Here is a 16,319-nt window from a genome sequence, read left to right as displayed (position 1 = left end):
GCTTGATCCTTCAACGTGTGCAGCAAGATGTTGGAGTTGTTCTACCAGTCGGTTGTGGCCAGTGTGCTGCACTTTGCCATTGTCTGCTGGGGAGCAGCATCGGGCCGGTGACACCAGCCGTCTTAACAAACTGGTTAGGAAGGCTGGCTCCATCATCGGCTGCCAGCTGGAGCACCTGGAACAGGTGGTGGAGAGGAGGCGTTGAAGAAACTGGTGTCCATATTGGACAACCCGGACCACCCTCTCCACCACCTCCTACAGGGGCAGAGGAGTTCTTTCTCCAGACGTCTCCTCACGCTCCGCTGCCACAAGGAGAGATACAGGAGAACATTCCTGCCGACGGCTATGAGGCTCTACAACAGTTCACCTCTTGCCAGATCACCCTAACCCTTCTTATATTTTGTGTTTTGGTTTTTTTATTCTTGTGTGTTGCTGCTACTGACTCGACAAATTTCCCCTTGGGGATTAATAAAGTATATATCTATCTATCTATCATAACGGCCACCAAGTTAGTTTAGCGTACATTTGAGAATGAACACTGAACTGAAAGGATGAGGATGATGGGGATGTTATTTCCTCAAAACACAAAGTATTGGACAGAAGGGCATTTTTACCTGATGAAGCTGCTAGACGAAGGTCTCGGGGGAATAATATTTCAATTTCCCTCTGTTTTGGTACACACCGTGTGTTTTCACGTGAAGGTTTTGTTAGTGTGTGTGTGTGTGTGTGTTTCAGCATTGCAGATGAACCTGCTTTGAGGAGTCCCGTGAGTGTGTTTAAGTATCCGTGGCTCATGTGTGATGCACGCGCCTCTCTCTTTGTTAAAGGGATTTTTGTTCCCCTCATAATTTGATGCCATGAGTGTGTTTGTCTCCGTGGTTTTGTTAAGGGGCGAGTGTGTGTGTGTGGGGGAGGGGGGGGTCAGGGGTTACGTGGTGGCCCCATGCCTGACCACAGCACCTGCTGGGGGATTATCCCGTTGAGCGGATCCAGGGAAGAGGGGCCCTCGTGGTGGATGAGGGGAGGGAGGGGGGGGGGCAATGGTGGACTAAGTGGAAGGGGGTTGTTTTAAGGCAGGGCTTAGGTTAATTAACATCCTGGACACTTTGACGGAGGCGCGGAGCAACCACACTAATGGTTTACGGCCTCCACCCGTCTCTCAGTGAGCTACAGTTATTTAATATTGTGTTACAAAAACAATGGAAATGTCAACATGTGAGTCATGTGTTGTGGTTTCATTTAGACAGTTGTGTATTTTAATGAACACATTGGTTCACTGTCAAGTAGTCGGCCAGCTCGTGCTCAAGATTAGGACTTATTGTGTTGTGCAACGGAAAGATTCACTAACTTTTGTTTTCATGTGCCTGATTTATTTCAGAAAAGTTGTGTTTGGATTCGTATAGCTGCTTTCATTAAAGGCCTTAAAGCCGAGTAGCTCTAATTGCAGTCTGTTATTATTATTTGTATTATTACTATTATTATTATTATTATTATTATTATTTATTCATTTCTTTAGGATAAAAGACACAACTCCTAATTATTTAGTTTTCTTTGACTGTGGTTTCTAACTTGCTGTCGTTAATGTTCTCTGACTCTAATTTAGTTGTTTCTGGATGGCAGATATATCTGAGAACAATATAAATTATATATATTAACATTACAGTAACTTTCTTTTGGATAAAAGTCTTCCTCTCTGACCAGACGGAGCTGAAATGGAAACATTTTCTTTAAACCTTCCCAGCCTCACGAGAGATGACCTGTGAACTAGTTGATGATGAACAATCTCACTCTCGCTTCAGAGCGCTGTCACTTTCCTTTTTTCTATTCGGGCCTCACTGAGTTCAAAGGTGAGCCTTTTCACATCGAGCACCAGTTAAAGGAGAATATTTATGGGGCTGCCACCAAATATTATTTTCATTATGAATGAATTTGTGAAATGTTTCCAAATAATTGATTAGTCATACAACGATCATTCATAATTTCCATGAGTACGTTTTGTTTAACCAAAGATATTCAGATCCAGTGCGACCTTAACTTTGACCACAAAAAATGTAATTTTAGTCTGCATGAACATGTGTTCACAGTAATTTCAACAAATCTTTCAGTTGAAACCCTGAATATGACCATTTTTCTTTCTGCCGGGAAGACGGTACACTACTGGAGAAAAACAACTTTTAATTTACATGTGTCAGCAGGAAAAAAATAAACGAGCGGTGGCCTCGAAACACGAATAATACGACCGTCTAAAACAAGCCTACGTGTCTACATCGTCTATATCTATGTGAATGTAGCTCTGAGCTGGTCCAGTCTGCTCTCAGTGTTTCTGACTCTGTGTGTGTGTGTGTGTGTGTGTGTGTGTGTGTGTGTGTGTGTGTGTGTGTGTGTGTGTGTGTGTTAGTGAAAGGGACGGCAGACTGGTCGGACGCTTAGCAGGAAGTCTTGTGTAAGGAAGAGTGAGGGGGGGAGGGGGTGGGGTGGGACTGGCTTGAGAGTCTTACTCACTCCACACAACAACAACACACTGACTCACCAGCTCACTACGACCTTGTCAACTCACACACACACACACACACACACACACACACACACACACACACTTATGACGTAAGGGTCTTTCTTTCTTCTCTTTTGCCCTAAATGGACGTGGAGGTCTCTCCGGTTCACAGCGGCAGGAAGCTCTTTCTTCCCCGCGCGTGTCATACCATCGCTCCATCCGGCGAGAGGAAGAGGTGGAGGCCGACGTCTCGCCTCGAACTCTCTCGCGTAGGAAAACAGGAAGTGACTCCGTCGGAAGTCAAACATCCCGACGCTCTCGCTCTCCTGTGAATCGGCTGTTTTCGTGGTGCCTTCAAGGGCCAACGGGATGTCAAGTTCATACTTTTGATTTGTCATCAACGCATCGATTAGAGTCTCAGCTGCGGATCTCCACGTGTAACGATGCGGTCGACTGTGGTCTTGATGAAGATGCGGGTCATCCTTAAAAAAAAGCCTCCTGGCCTTAATATCCTGATCTGATCCTCCTGCGTGTGTGTGTGTGTGTGTGTGTGTGTGTGTGTGTGTGTGTGTGTGTGTGTGTGTGTGTGTGTGTGTGTGTGTGTGTGTGTGTGTGTGTGTGTGTGTGTGTGTGTGTGTGTGTGTGTCTGAGGACGATGATCCCTCTTTAATGTGTCTCCTCATTTGTTAACTCTAGGCCCATTCTGCCCCCCCCCCTCCCCCTCCTCCTCCTCCCCCTCCCGCCATAACACTATAGTGCCACTTTATTTAATTTTTCTCTCTAACCCTAACAGGGCTCTCAAGTTTTGAAGACAGGCAAGAGTGACATTCCCCCCCCCCCCGCAGAACGACATTTTCGGATATCAGTCAGTCGCGCGCAATTCCAGGATGCTATATTTTCATTGGTTGCTGGATTAAATCTTACCCAGATACAACAGATACGGTTTTTTTTTCTGATTGGCTATTGTGTAGCCCATTTCTTTTTTTTGATTGGCTGATAAGTGGCTCCTCACAGCAGAACTCCAGGGGAGCGCTTGATTCCTCCACGGTGAGGGCAGCCAGCTCATGTTGGCGCGCTGCGGCACATTAAAACATTAAATAGCCGAGAGTTTTTTTCAGCGTGAGAAATATGATGTGTGGCGGGAGTGCGTGACGTAAGACCGAAATGCGTGAGTCTCACGCTCAATGCGTGACACTCGAGAGCCCTGCCCTAATTCATGATCTGGATCAGGAGGCCGATGTGATCGCGTCGTACTGTTTCACGCGGCGGCCTCCCTGCTCTCGGAGGCTCAGAAGACTTTTAGAGTGAAAAAACCCTTCATGGTCAGATTTTGGTGGCTTTCGTGTTTGATTCAATGTGAAGGATTACATGGTCTGCAAGTTTTGGACCCCTCGAGTTTACCCGGTCAAACGCCACGAAAGAAACTGAAGTGCTAGACCGCTTTCTGCTTTCCTAGATAGAAGACTTTTTGGGGGAGTTAATCATAAGGTTTTGGGACTTTTTTAATCTAAAGCAGCCCACATATCCATGAAGTGTTGAAATGATAAATCGGAGAAAAGATTATACAATTGACAGGATATACATACAAAAAAATTTAAAATCTGGTTTACGATATTGTTAATTGTCTGTTATTTTTAAGCATTTGGTCGCGTAACACACGTTATATGAAGACAGCACCGTGGCTTTGAGGAAATGTCCTTTTTTTAATAGCGTAAACAATTCATTATTGATCAGCAATGTGAAGAGATTAATACAAAAGTGTTAATTGCAGGCTTTATAATTATTTTGAATTTAATTCTCATTTTTTCATCCTGCTTCGTGTCCATGCTCCATATGTCAGAACATGATATTAACTGACTTTTTATATTATTATCCAAACTTTTATTTAAAAATAAAGTACATTTACAATCATACTTAATTATTTTGAATTTAATTCTCATTTTTTCATCCTGCTTCGTGTCCATGCTCCATATGTCAGAACATGATATTAACTGACTTTTTATATTATTATCCAAACTTTTATTTAAAAATAAAGTACATTTACAATCATACTTAATTATTTTGAATTTAATTATAATTTTTTCATCCTGCTTCGTGTCCATGCTCCATATGTCAGAACATGATATTAACTGACTTTTTATATTATTATCCAAACTTTTATTTAAAAATAAAGTACATTTACAATCATACTTAATTTACATCAGTAAATTCCTTCTCAGAAGTCTGACGTTTGACTTTGAATAAATCTGTAACTATCGAGATATTTCATCGTCCTCTTCTCTCTTTCCCCAGGACTGCCTTCCACATCCAGACCATCATCTCATCTGTGGATTTCATACAGCCGGGCACGCTCACTGCGCTCTCTCCCATCATCTCCCCTCCTCCCCCCCCCTCCCCCCACAACCAAGGACCCTCCACCCCCCTCCCGCCCCGCGCTCCCCTTTCCGTGGTCCCACCACGTCTGCGGAGTGGGTGCCGGCTCCCTCCCCCAGGGGTGGGAGCGAGGAGCTGGGGGACGCACTCGACAAGCCCCTGGAGAGCGATGCGGAGGGCGTGTGGAGCCCCGACATCGAGCAGAGCTTCCATGAGGCCCTGGCCATCTACCCGCCCTGCGGCCGCAGGAAGATCATCCTCTCTGACGAGGGCAAGATGTACGGTACGCCCACCCCGACCGTCGCAGACTACCACGTGCACCTCTTGCTTCTTCTCGAATGACATGATACACACGGGACCCGAAGATTAGTTTAGTTACCTTAGCATTGAAAATGCGGAAGGTTATGTTTTGATCGCTGTGTATTTATTTATTTATTTGTATGCGTGTTATTCGCATTAATAAGTTTTAAACCGAATCGCATGAAATTCGGTGGGATGATTGGTTATTATCCGGGGACCATTTGATTAGATTTTGGAATTGATCGGGTCAAAGGTCAAGGTCAAGGACATGAAAAGGTCAAACTTTTCTCGAATCGCATGAAATTTGGTGGGATGATTGGTTATTATCCAGGGACCATTTGATTCGATTTTGGGATCAATCGGGTCAAAGGTCATGGAAAGGTCAAAATCTTATTTTTACCATAGCACGGTCAATTTTTATCCAATTGGCAACTAATGTTCATAATTCAATGCCCAATCTTGTGATATGCGAAGGTATGCGCTCTACCGAGTGCCCGTTCTAGTTTAGTTTATTTCGATCAGCAATAATATACAAAAATCAAAATTTCAACAAGAAGAAAGTGGCTAACCGAAAGGGTCAAGGCTGAAGCTATCAAGCTTATAAGTGCCCTAACCTATGATTTCACGAAAAAACTTATTTCAGAGAACCATATACATATACCTATACATATATATACACATGCACATACATATACATATTCACACACCCATACATATATTTACACATACACATACATAAATACACATACATACACAAACACCACACATACACATAAATACACACACGTACATATTTACATAAAACAATAAACAAAACAAAACTAAAAAATAGTCCCCATTAACCGTTACTTATGATGCGTCATCAATGCTGTTACATCTGTACTTCTCCAGTCATGTCTTTACATTTTTTCTTGAATATCACCAGATTTTTACTGATGATGGGCTCATGTTGCTCTTTAGCCAGCCGGAAAAAAGTCCTGCTCAATCTCTTCTCTTACCACATTGTCCATTTTAGATTCAGGATACCTCAGAATATCACATGTGAATGTTAAGACTTTGCTGTGGTCAGAGAAACCTGAAGGCAACACGCACAAGATTTAGATGAGAGTTAAAGATAGCTGCAAGTGTAACATACTTGATTCCTTTTTCTTTTTTTTTTACTTCTCTGAGATGCATTTCTTTATTTTTTCTTTTCTTTTAGAACATTCAATTGGGCGAGGGGCGCATGATAACTTGTTTAGGACTTAACCCAATAGAGTGCATTTATCTGCCAAGTGTGTCTCCCTCTCTTCTTCCAAACAGAGGTGAATCTTTCTCAATCGTCCCTCCCGGCTCTCTTACAATCAATATTGCCGTTTAGCTAATCTCGTGTCGTGCTGAAACTTTATTGGACCATAACATATCGGAGACTTTTCTTTGAATGTTAGTTTTTTGAGCAATGCCTCAAGGCGAAATACAAAATAATAAACATAATCGTCATCAATACCCTTGCTTTGATGTACAATTAGATTTGGGAAATATTGATCTCAAAGTGTCATCATTGGCTACAAAGAATTGATGATCTTATTTATTTATTTGTATTTAAACCTTTATTTAACCAGGTGAATCCCAGTAAATTAAAAATCATTTTTTTAAAGGTTGACCTCGAAAAAGAGACTCACAAGAAAGTAAATGTTCAGAGACAATGACGTAACCGAGTTAATTTAACCCTTCCTCTTAGGACATTGAAAACATATCATCATGTGAGTTTTATGTTTACCCAGTTGTCCCCAATAAATTAGGAAAAGTCCTGAAATATGAAGCAAAAAAAATTCAATTCAATTCAATGGGGTCAAATTGACCCCAAAGGTAATAGGAGGGTTAAGAAACATTGACATTTTTGGGAACCTGCCTCCATTTCTTTCATGATATATTTAAAACCAGTAAGTGGTATCAGTTGTTATACAAACAGACGATTATTCTAGACACTTCCCACTATAAACGGCACTTCAAAATGTCTTTACTTAAAAAAGAAGCCATGCTGCTTTTCTATCCGGCATCTTAAAGAGCCATACACACGACAACCCAGTGAAAGGGAAATCATTAAAGAACAATTCATCAGCCTCATCCACGTGATGAACGTGATTCATTTGGGACGTGTCATTGTGTGTTGGCAGTGATCGTGGTGTGTACTTTACAGTATTCTCGTTACCAAATCTATCTCCGAATCGCTCACCCCCGAACCTCCCCGCTTGTGATCGCGCGGCTCGGATGCCAGCTTTGTGCCATGTTGTCCCAAGTAATCTATTTGCTATGCGGCCTTAAATGTTGCTCGCGATCAAACCGTCTGTGCTATTGTGTAACTTATCAACATCTTCTTCTTGGTTCCCTCCCAAGGGACGTGTTCTGTTTAATTGCCTCCCGGTTTGGAGCGGGTCTTCCCCCTGTTGAATCTTTTGGATGTTGACATTGCCGAACAGGGGGTCGTGGAAGGTGAGGTGACATTACTCCAGGACCTCTTGCTGAAAGATGTTCGCCGGCAGATGGCTCTTCCATTGTGTGTCCTCCTGCCCGTCCGTCTGATAGCGGATCCGCTGGGTGGAAAACGGGGCGGCCCGGAGGTCGCGGCGCTATCAGACGGCCTCTGTCATCGCCGGGGTCCTGTCACCGTGCCAGACGGCTCCTTTCACTGTTGGCTCTGCCGAGCCGAGCTTAGCCACCTCCCGAGGTCACGGCCGTCCTCCGATCAACACGTAAACCCTTATAAAGCCTGTGATAACAGTTGGGGTGAGGGGCAGGTGGCTCGTTCTGTGTCACGGGGGTCGGGGCGGGGCGGCGGCTGGGCGGGTCACGGTGGCGATGCCGCGGGGTTTTTTTGGCATTGAGGTGATGCGCAGCGCGTCGGACCGCCAGGAATGGCATGTGCACTCGGGAGCCCCGGGAGGTTCAAGGTCGCTCGGCTGTCACCCGAAGCCAGAGGAGACGTTTACCCTTTAAGCGCCTGGGGGGGGCAAATAAACACCGAGGTGGTGGGCAGTGGTGTCTTGCAAGACCTCGGGTTGCCGTAAAACTCTCACACCTGTCTCTAGTGGGTGTGTGTGTGTGTGTGTGTGTGTGTGCCAATGAAGCTGATTCTGATTATAATTCTGGTGTGTGTGTAGTTTGTATGTGTGTGTCTGTGTGTTTGTGTGTGAGTGTGTGTGTGTGTGCCAATGAAGCTGATTCTGATTATAATTCTGATTCTGGTGTGTGTGTGTCTGTGTGTGTGTCGGTGTGTGTGTGTGTGTGTGTGTGTGTGCCAATGAAGCTGATTCTGATTATAATTCTGATTCTGGTGTGTGTATGTGTGTGTGTGTGTGTGTGTGTGTGCCAATTCAATTCAATTCAATTCAGTTTATTTGTATAGCCCAATTTCACAAATTACAAATTTGTCTCGGAGTGCTTTACAATCTGTACACATAGACATCCCTGCCCCAAAACCTCACATCGGACCAGGAAAAACTCCCAAATAACCCTTCAGGGGAAAAAGGAAGAAACCTGGAGGAGAGCAACAGAGGAGGATCCTCTCCAGGATGGACAGGTGCAATAGATGTAATGTGTACAGAAGGACAGATTTAGAGTTAAAATACATTCAATGAATATGACAGAGTGTATGAATAGTTCATAGTAGGCATATTCCACGATGGAGACCTCCACGATCCATCAGGCAGATGGAGGTAGAGAGGAGGAGGGGCGGAGTCTCAACAGGACAGTGGCGTAGTCAGGAGCAGGAATTCCACGACCCAGACCTCGATGATCCATCAGGCAGATAGGATCTATGCCGTCTCATAGGGTCCGATGACCCCATGAGACGTGAAGTCAAGGACTCGGGGAGAAAGCAGAGTTAGTAACGTGTGATTGAGAGATGAAAATTCATCCTTAAGGAGAGAAAAAAGAGGAGATAGGTACTCAGTGCATCCTAAAACGTCCCCCGGCAGCTATAAGCCTATAGCAGCATATCAAGGGGCTGGACCAGGGCAAACCTGATTCAGCCCTAACTATAAGCTCTGTCAAAGAGGAAGGTCTTAAGTCTACTCTTAAACGAGGTGACTGTGTCTGAAGCTGATTCTGATTATAATTCTGATTCTGGTGTGTGTGTGTCTGTGTGTGTGTGTGTGTGTGTGTGTGTGTGTGTGTGCACCAATGAAGCTGATTCTGATTATAATTCTGATTCTGGTGTGTGTGTGTGTGCCAATGAAGCTGATTCTGATTATAATTCTGATTCTGGTATGTGTGTGTGTGTGTGTGTGCGTCATAGTGAGAGATGTCGAGTTGTTTTTTTTGCGTACCTCCTATGCGATTACTTCTGTGATTTTGACTCTGCCGTTTCTCTTTGTTTCACATTCCCTGTCTCTCTTTGTCCTCTCTGAACACCTCGTGTCAGTTTGCCCGTCTGCCTTTCAGCCCCCCCCCCCAGCTGCTCTCTGCATGCAGTTCAACCTGACGGCCTCGCAGGCTAATCCAGATTTATGGCTCGAGAGATGATGCAACAGTGATCCCTTGCTCGGCCCACTGTTGTCCCCTTCCAGCCCCTGCAGCGCTGCTGTCCTCCCCTTTTATCGCCATCCCAGGGGGTCGCAAGTGGCCAACAACTCAAGTCATTCAGGCGACCACAATCAATGCAAAGCCACTTTGAAGGTCTTCAGTGTTGTTAATGTTGTTAAAGCGCTGATGGCGGGCTCCTAAATCCAAATATCAGCGGAGAATATCTTTAAAGGCAGACATGAAGCCATGACTTAATGTTTTTTTTAGAAATGTTATTTCCCCTTCTTGCATGGGCTAAATGTAGATGCATAGCCACAACAGACGAGCAACATAACGGTTGGCCGAGAGCGACATGCTCCGAATTTGAGCTTGAATTCCACTCTGAGGAATGAATGCCATTCTTTACTAAACAATATGATATTGAGTCTCCGAGCAGCGAAACACAGGGAATGTCTGCTTCTATCACTTGTAAATTCCTAAATTGAATGGAATGTTTTTTAGCCCATATTCCGGGGTGCATTCATCGCATTACTTTTTACCATAATGCAGCGCATAGCTCTGGCCCTCGCGCTCCCATTAGCCGACAGACCCATTAGCTCGCTTATTAGGGACGGTGTCACGGACATTGCGGCGGTTATGTGCTCCAGCGGTAATTCGACATGCATCGGCCAAGGAAAACATTTCCTTCCTTGTGTGGCTCTCGGCGAGAGTCGTGCCCTGTGGGGAAGGGAAGGCCTCGCGCGCAAATAATGGGAACAAAATAGTTCCGAACCGATGTGCTGACAGCTCTCATGAGAAGAATGTGGCGCTGGAAATTGGATTATCTTCCCTCTTTATCTTTTTTTGTTTGTTTTCTATTGGTTTTTTTCAAGTGCAAAGTGTAGATTTTATTATATTTTATTTGTAAAAATATTTTTTATTATAACACAAAAGACAACACCTAGACATAACACCTAGAGGACGACGAAACAGTGGACAAAACATCTTAAAGTCAGAGTATTGACAAAAATAAAAAATAATAAAAAATGCATGTGTGCATTTGCATGTGTGAGTACGTGTGTGTGAGCTTTTTTTAATTACATTTTTTTTAAATTAATTATCTTGACAGCTCTCACGAGAAGAATGTGGCGCTGGAAATGTGATTATCTTCCCTCTTAATTTTTTGTTTTGTTTTATATTGTTTTTATTCAAGTGCAAAGTGTAGATTTTATTTTATTTACAAATTTTATTTATTTATTATAAGACAAAAGACAACACATAGACATAACAAATAGAGGACGACAAAACATTGGACAAAACATCATAAAGTCAGAGTATTGACAAAAATAAAAAATAAATAAAAATGTATGTGTGCATGTGTGTGAGTGTGTGTGTGCGTGTGTGTGAGCTTTTTTAAATTTAATTTATTTTAATTAATTATCTTCCCTCTTTATTTACTGCTACCATATTGAGTTATGTACTTGTCTAATTGTTGTATCTTATCATGTCTTTGCACTTTTTTGTTGTCGGTGACTTTATCACAAAGAGCACCTTTTCCTTACATTTTGATGGGTTCTGCTTCCTGTGAAAAAAGGAAGACAAAAATGTGTTAGTGAAGAGGATAAAGTCAACAATGTTTCCTTCACTGCAGTTCAAAGAATTCCCACTCAATGAATCGTGCTCCCACGAAGCTTCGCTCATGCAACATGTCGACCCATTGTCGTTTTTGGTCGGGCGATGCAAATGTATTTTGACCTCGAGTCATTCTCATGAAGAATGTGATGTAAAGGTCAGTGGAAAGCTACAGCGCGTCCTCACCCAGGTGCAAAGGGTGGCAGTAAAGTGATGAATTCACCAGCGACCTTGACCTGATGACCTTTTGTAGAAGTCTTCGAGAAGAGGTGGGGAAAGGTCTATTTCCACCGCGTATTTTTTAGTGTTGCACTGATGAGAATTGGAATATTCTTGATATTCTTGATGTTTCCATCATATCTTTTCATGTATTAGCATGGCAGATTTTGTGCCGACTGAAATACGCAGAGCAAACTACCTCCGCATAAATCTCTGTAATTGCAAAGACGCTTGTGACATGTTGTGTTAATATAACATGACATCTCTTAAATGTACTTCTCTGCTAGAAATACGATACTTTGGCAGAAATCAAGCGTAAACGTCAGATAGTATAGTTACTATGCTGATAAGTGCAGTAATATTCACCTGTATGGACCCTATATTTGCTTAAAATGTCCTTATAATTTCTTCAACATCTTCTGAAACAAATGATGTCACTTGGTAGTAAGTGAAAGTGAAATGTGCTGAAGCTCCTGCTTCAGTTATGTTAACTTAAAAAGAAGCGTCAGATTTATGGAGGCAGTTCTGTGAAGGAACTGCTCGGATATCCAGTTAAAATATTTTCACTATTGCATAAATGATGGATAAGTGGATCACTGCTAAATTATTTGGCTGTAGACACATTGCACATGTTGGTTTGTCCAGCTGACCTGCAGTGCACTGACCACAAGACGTCATGGTATGCCGGCCAGGCAATCACGTCAATTGATCAATCAATTCATTTAAAGTGTATTATATCAACTAACCACTTGTCTCAATTTATTTTGACCTAGATAGTACCAAATTAGATTTTTTTTCCTTCCAGAATACCTTTAGGAAATATTGTATATCTTAGTACGTCTGAATTAATTAAATCATACTTAAATCTGTTGGTTAATTACTTGAAAATAATGAATCAAGAATTCACAACAATCCCAGAAATTTAAGACAAATGTTCTGATACTTGTCAAATTCAACTATTATTTTATTTTGAGTTAGATAAACAGAACTTCATATGAAAAGAAAATGTCCTAGAAGTATGTATTCGGATATGATTGGAGTTTGAGGTGCATCCGCCTCTTTGACTTCAAACTACCGCCTGTGTTTCATTTTTAAATGAACCATTCTTCGTGGCTCTCGTCACGCTGTTGCATCACGGGCTCTATTCCGCGTCGCTGGTGTCGAGGCTCGGCGTCGAGGTCTTTTCAGAGCTCAGCCGGCTGCGTCCAGGCTCTATCGCAAGGGCAATAACACCCAGCCAAGACATTCCTGCAGCCTAAATGTGACCTTTGTTTTCCAGAGCAGACATGCCGGGGCATATGTGCTGCTGAAGGGAACGTATGGCTGGCAGATGTGTCTTCGGAGAGGATGGCAGTTTGTATACAGATAAACATTCAGGCACGTACTATCAAATATAGTGAGCAATTATAATGATGAGATATCATTTGGTCAGAGGTTCAAAAGAGTGTTTAAAATTAATGTACATATACTCAAATGCAGCTGCATGCACATTTACTGGGAACAGTGTATTTCTACAGAGATGGCAAGTCATTCATGGTACTTTTAAGATTGCTAACTATTGTTTCTATCATCATTTAAAGGGACAGTGCATCCCATAATTTAAAAAATACATATTTTCCTTTTATCTCTAGTGCTTTTGATCAATCTGGATTGTTTTGGTGTGAGTTGCCTTGCTTTGGGGATTGAGAGCAGTTTCGTGCGAGACCTATTGTTGGAAGAAAAAAAGTTCCTTCATGAAACTGCTCACAACAAAGTCTGTGGATTATCTCGAATAACCGGTTCATGTTTTTTTGTGGTGCTTTAAACACTACAAGCCAACTGCCATATAGTCCCATTATATCAGAGAGGAGGCGGACATCTCTAAAAACTTTCGAGACAAATAACACAACGGGTAAAATCTGTATTTTTGTATCTATCTTGTTAAAAACTTTTAATGAATTAATTTGTGAAGAGGTGATAAAGAGTGGTGAACTGATCATTCCTAGTGATGCAGTCGTCCATCAGTTTATGTACAGAGGGGGTTGTTGTTGTTGTTGTTGTGCACAGACAAACAGGGCATGGGGTGAAGTCAGAACAGCAGATTCAGGACCCGGTCCGAAACCGGTCAGTATATAGCAGAGCTACCAACTCTCACGGTTTCGCCGTGTGACACACGCTTTTGCATGTTTTCAACACGCTCTCACGCCACACAACCAATTTCTCACGGCAAAAGAAATTCTGATTTTGGGCCGAGGCGCGTTGGTTTCTTTTCAAACTCCGCGACGATAGATGGCGCTAAGGAGCGCATCTATAAACCTATTCGCTGCATAGACATCCTATTTACCCCAAAGAGTCCCGGAGTTAGCAACAGAAGAAGATGTTCAAACAGACACAACGAGCAGAGACTACGGTGTGTTAATGCAGGGCTCTCAAGTGTCACGCATTGAGCGTGACAGTCACGCATTTCGGTCTTGCGTCACGCACTTTCGCCACACATCGTATTTCTTACGCTGAAAAAACTCTCGGCTATTTAATGTTTTAATGTGCCGCAGCACGCAAACATGAGCTGGCCACGCTGCCCTCACCGTGGAGGAATCAAGCGCTCCCCTGGAGTTCTGCTGTGAGGTGCCACTTATCAGCCAATCAAAAAAAAGAAATGGGCTACACAATAGCCAATCAGAAAAAACTTTTCTGTTGTATCTGTAAAATTTAATCCAGCAACCAATGAAAATAAAGCATCCTGGAAAGATATGTCACTCTTGCCTGTCTTCAAAACTTAAGAGCCCTGTTAATGACATGTGGTTCAATTAAGTTCTCACTCTCTTAAACTTTAAATCTTGAAATAATGTGTTGTGTTTGTGCGTGTGATTTTGTGTGGTGATGTAAACTCAGCTGTTATAACAAGCAGCAGGAGAGCACCTTGTTAACCTCTTGGTATCCTGCATGCTCAACACATCAGAGCATTGTTTGTTACTGCTGCCCACATAGCATTTATCACTTTATTTGCAGGCCTAGGAAAAGGACCCTCTCAAAAAAATTCCAAACAGCACTTTGAACAAGTAAGATGTATTATAAAGAATTTAACATAAAGACAGGACATTTGTGCAATAGAATTAGGCATGTTTTGTCAATGAGAGTAGAGTTATTAAAAAACATTACAATTCTTTAAGGTAGCAAAGATGCCTCGTAAAAGACCTTTGCGAGGCCAGAATGCAGGGTACAACATGGGTACAACATGGGTACAATGCCACATTAATTCAAATTTCCTGATATTTGAGCCACCAACGTGTGTGGCTGCGTGCGTGGCAAAATGTTGGTCACCCCCGACAAAATCTCACTCCAAGGTTTTTTGAAAAGTTGGCAGCTCTGATATAGGAATGTCAAAAATGCTCCGGGCTGAGAAGAAGACACAGAGAGAGAGAGATCAGCCCAGGCCTGTGATGACCGCGGCCCCGTTGGGGAAGGGCTGATTTACGACCTGCGAGGCCCGGAGGTTGACTTTTAGAAGGGATCCTATAAACCGACTGCAATAACCCGACGACCTCTCCCTGACCTCTACCAACAGGCCTGAGGACGAGGACACGAGGTCAGCCGGACAGAAAGCTGCTAAAACAGTGTTCGTGAGGCCCGTTAGGATCATCGCCGTCCTTTATCGATTTCAGGGAACTGTACTTGCACTGAAGTGCAATCCTATTTCAGAATCAGAATCAGAACCTTTTATTGCCATTTCTGTTTTCACATACAAGGAATGTGTCATGGCGGGTGGTGCGACGATAGACAATAACATCAACAACAATCAACGACAATCAACACGGTGCGAGGACTATGAATATAAACTTTGTTTTAAATCACTTCTTAAAACCCATTTTATAGAACAGCTTTTAAGTGATGTCACCTTTATGCAGTTCTTTGGTTCCTCTAATTTAGTTTGTCTGTTTTTTTATTTAATATTTGTATCTTACTATTCAATTTCTTTTGCCTTGATTCTCTGTAGAGCACTTTGTAAACTTTGTTTTAAAAGGTGCTACATAAATAAATTTATTATTGTTATTATTATAAATATACAATAAAGTGCACAGACAGGCAGATTTCAGAACTTTAACCAGAGTAAATCAGTTTATTAAGGTGTGACGGAAGTAATAGGACAGCAGAAGTTGTTTTTTATATGCAACAAAATTAACTTTTTTATTATTCTTACTCTCAGTGGGTGCTAAGGCTTGGACATACTTCTCTGTCTGCATGTAAGCAAACATGCACATGCATGTTCAAGTCATATTTGTATTTAAAAAAGCACCTTTGTTGGGTGTAGCTTGACTATGTATCGAAGTAGCAGGATGTCCGGTGTATCACTGGGGACAATACTCTGACCAATCAGTGGTCTTCAGTGTTCGACCTTCTAGTATTGGCTCAGTTAGTGTCGGGATGTCGTAGCCAGAGAGAGAGTCCCAAATGCCGACAACTTTTCCACAGAAAGATGTAATCCCTTTGCTCAAAACCGGTTACAAAAACGACGAAACGGTACGAACTGACACTGGGGAACGAGACACAGGGAAGGTGCAGGTGATTGGACACTGGGGAACGAGACACAGGTGGACACAATGAGGGCGGGGCTAGCAATCACACAGGTGGAAACAATCAGGAGCAGGTGAGACAATCACAGGGACAGGAAATGCAGGGAAAATAAGACACAAAACAAGACACCGAAACTTCGCCTCACGACAGTTAGACTTAGGTGGTACCAAAACAAGAGTCGAGTCGTGCTTTAATGCTTTCGTGGTTCCAACATCTACCAGCATTGGAAAGATTCCCTTCTCACAAATAACAAATGATAATGTTTGTT

The 16,319-nt window shown here is 42.7% G+C and overlaps 1 protein-coding gene across 1 annotated transcript in view; it reads left to right on the top strand.

Moving 5' to 3' along the window:
* Positions 1-5,056: 5,056 nt before the first annotated feature.
* LOC130195657 (transcriptional enhancer factor TEF-3-like) overlaps positions 5,057-16,319 on the top strand; it is a 36,592-nt gene continuing 25,329 nt past the window's right edge. The window contains exon 1 of the mRNA XM_056417328.1: positions 5,057-5,145. The gene's annotated coding sequence lies outside the window, so the exon portion shown is untranslated. The remainder of the gene's footprint in view (positions 5,146-16,319) is intronic.

Source organism: Pseudoliparis swirei, chromosome 6, assembly GCF_029220125.1.
Source record: "Pseudoliparis swirei isolate HS2019 ecotype Mariana Trench chromosome 6, NWPU_hadal_v1, whole genome shotgun sequence".
NCBI lineage: Eukaryota > Metazoa > Chordata > Actinopteri > Perciformes > Liparidae > Pseudoliparis > Pseudoliparis swirei.
This window is presented reverse-complemented; position numbering and strand designations above follow the sequence as displayed.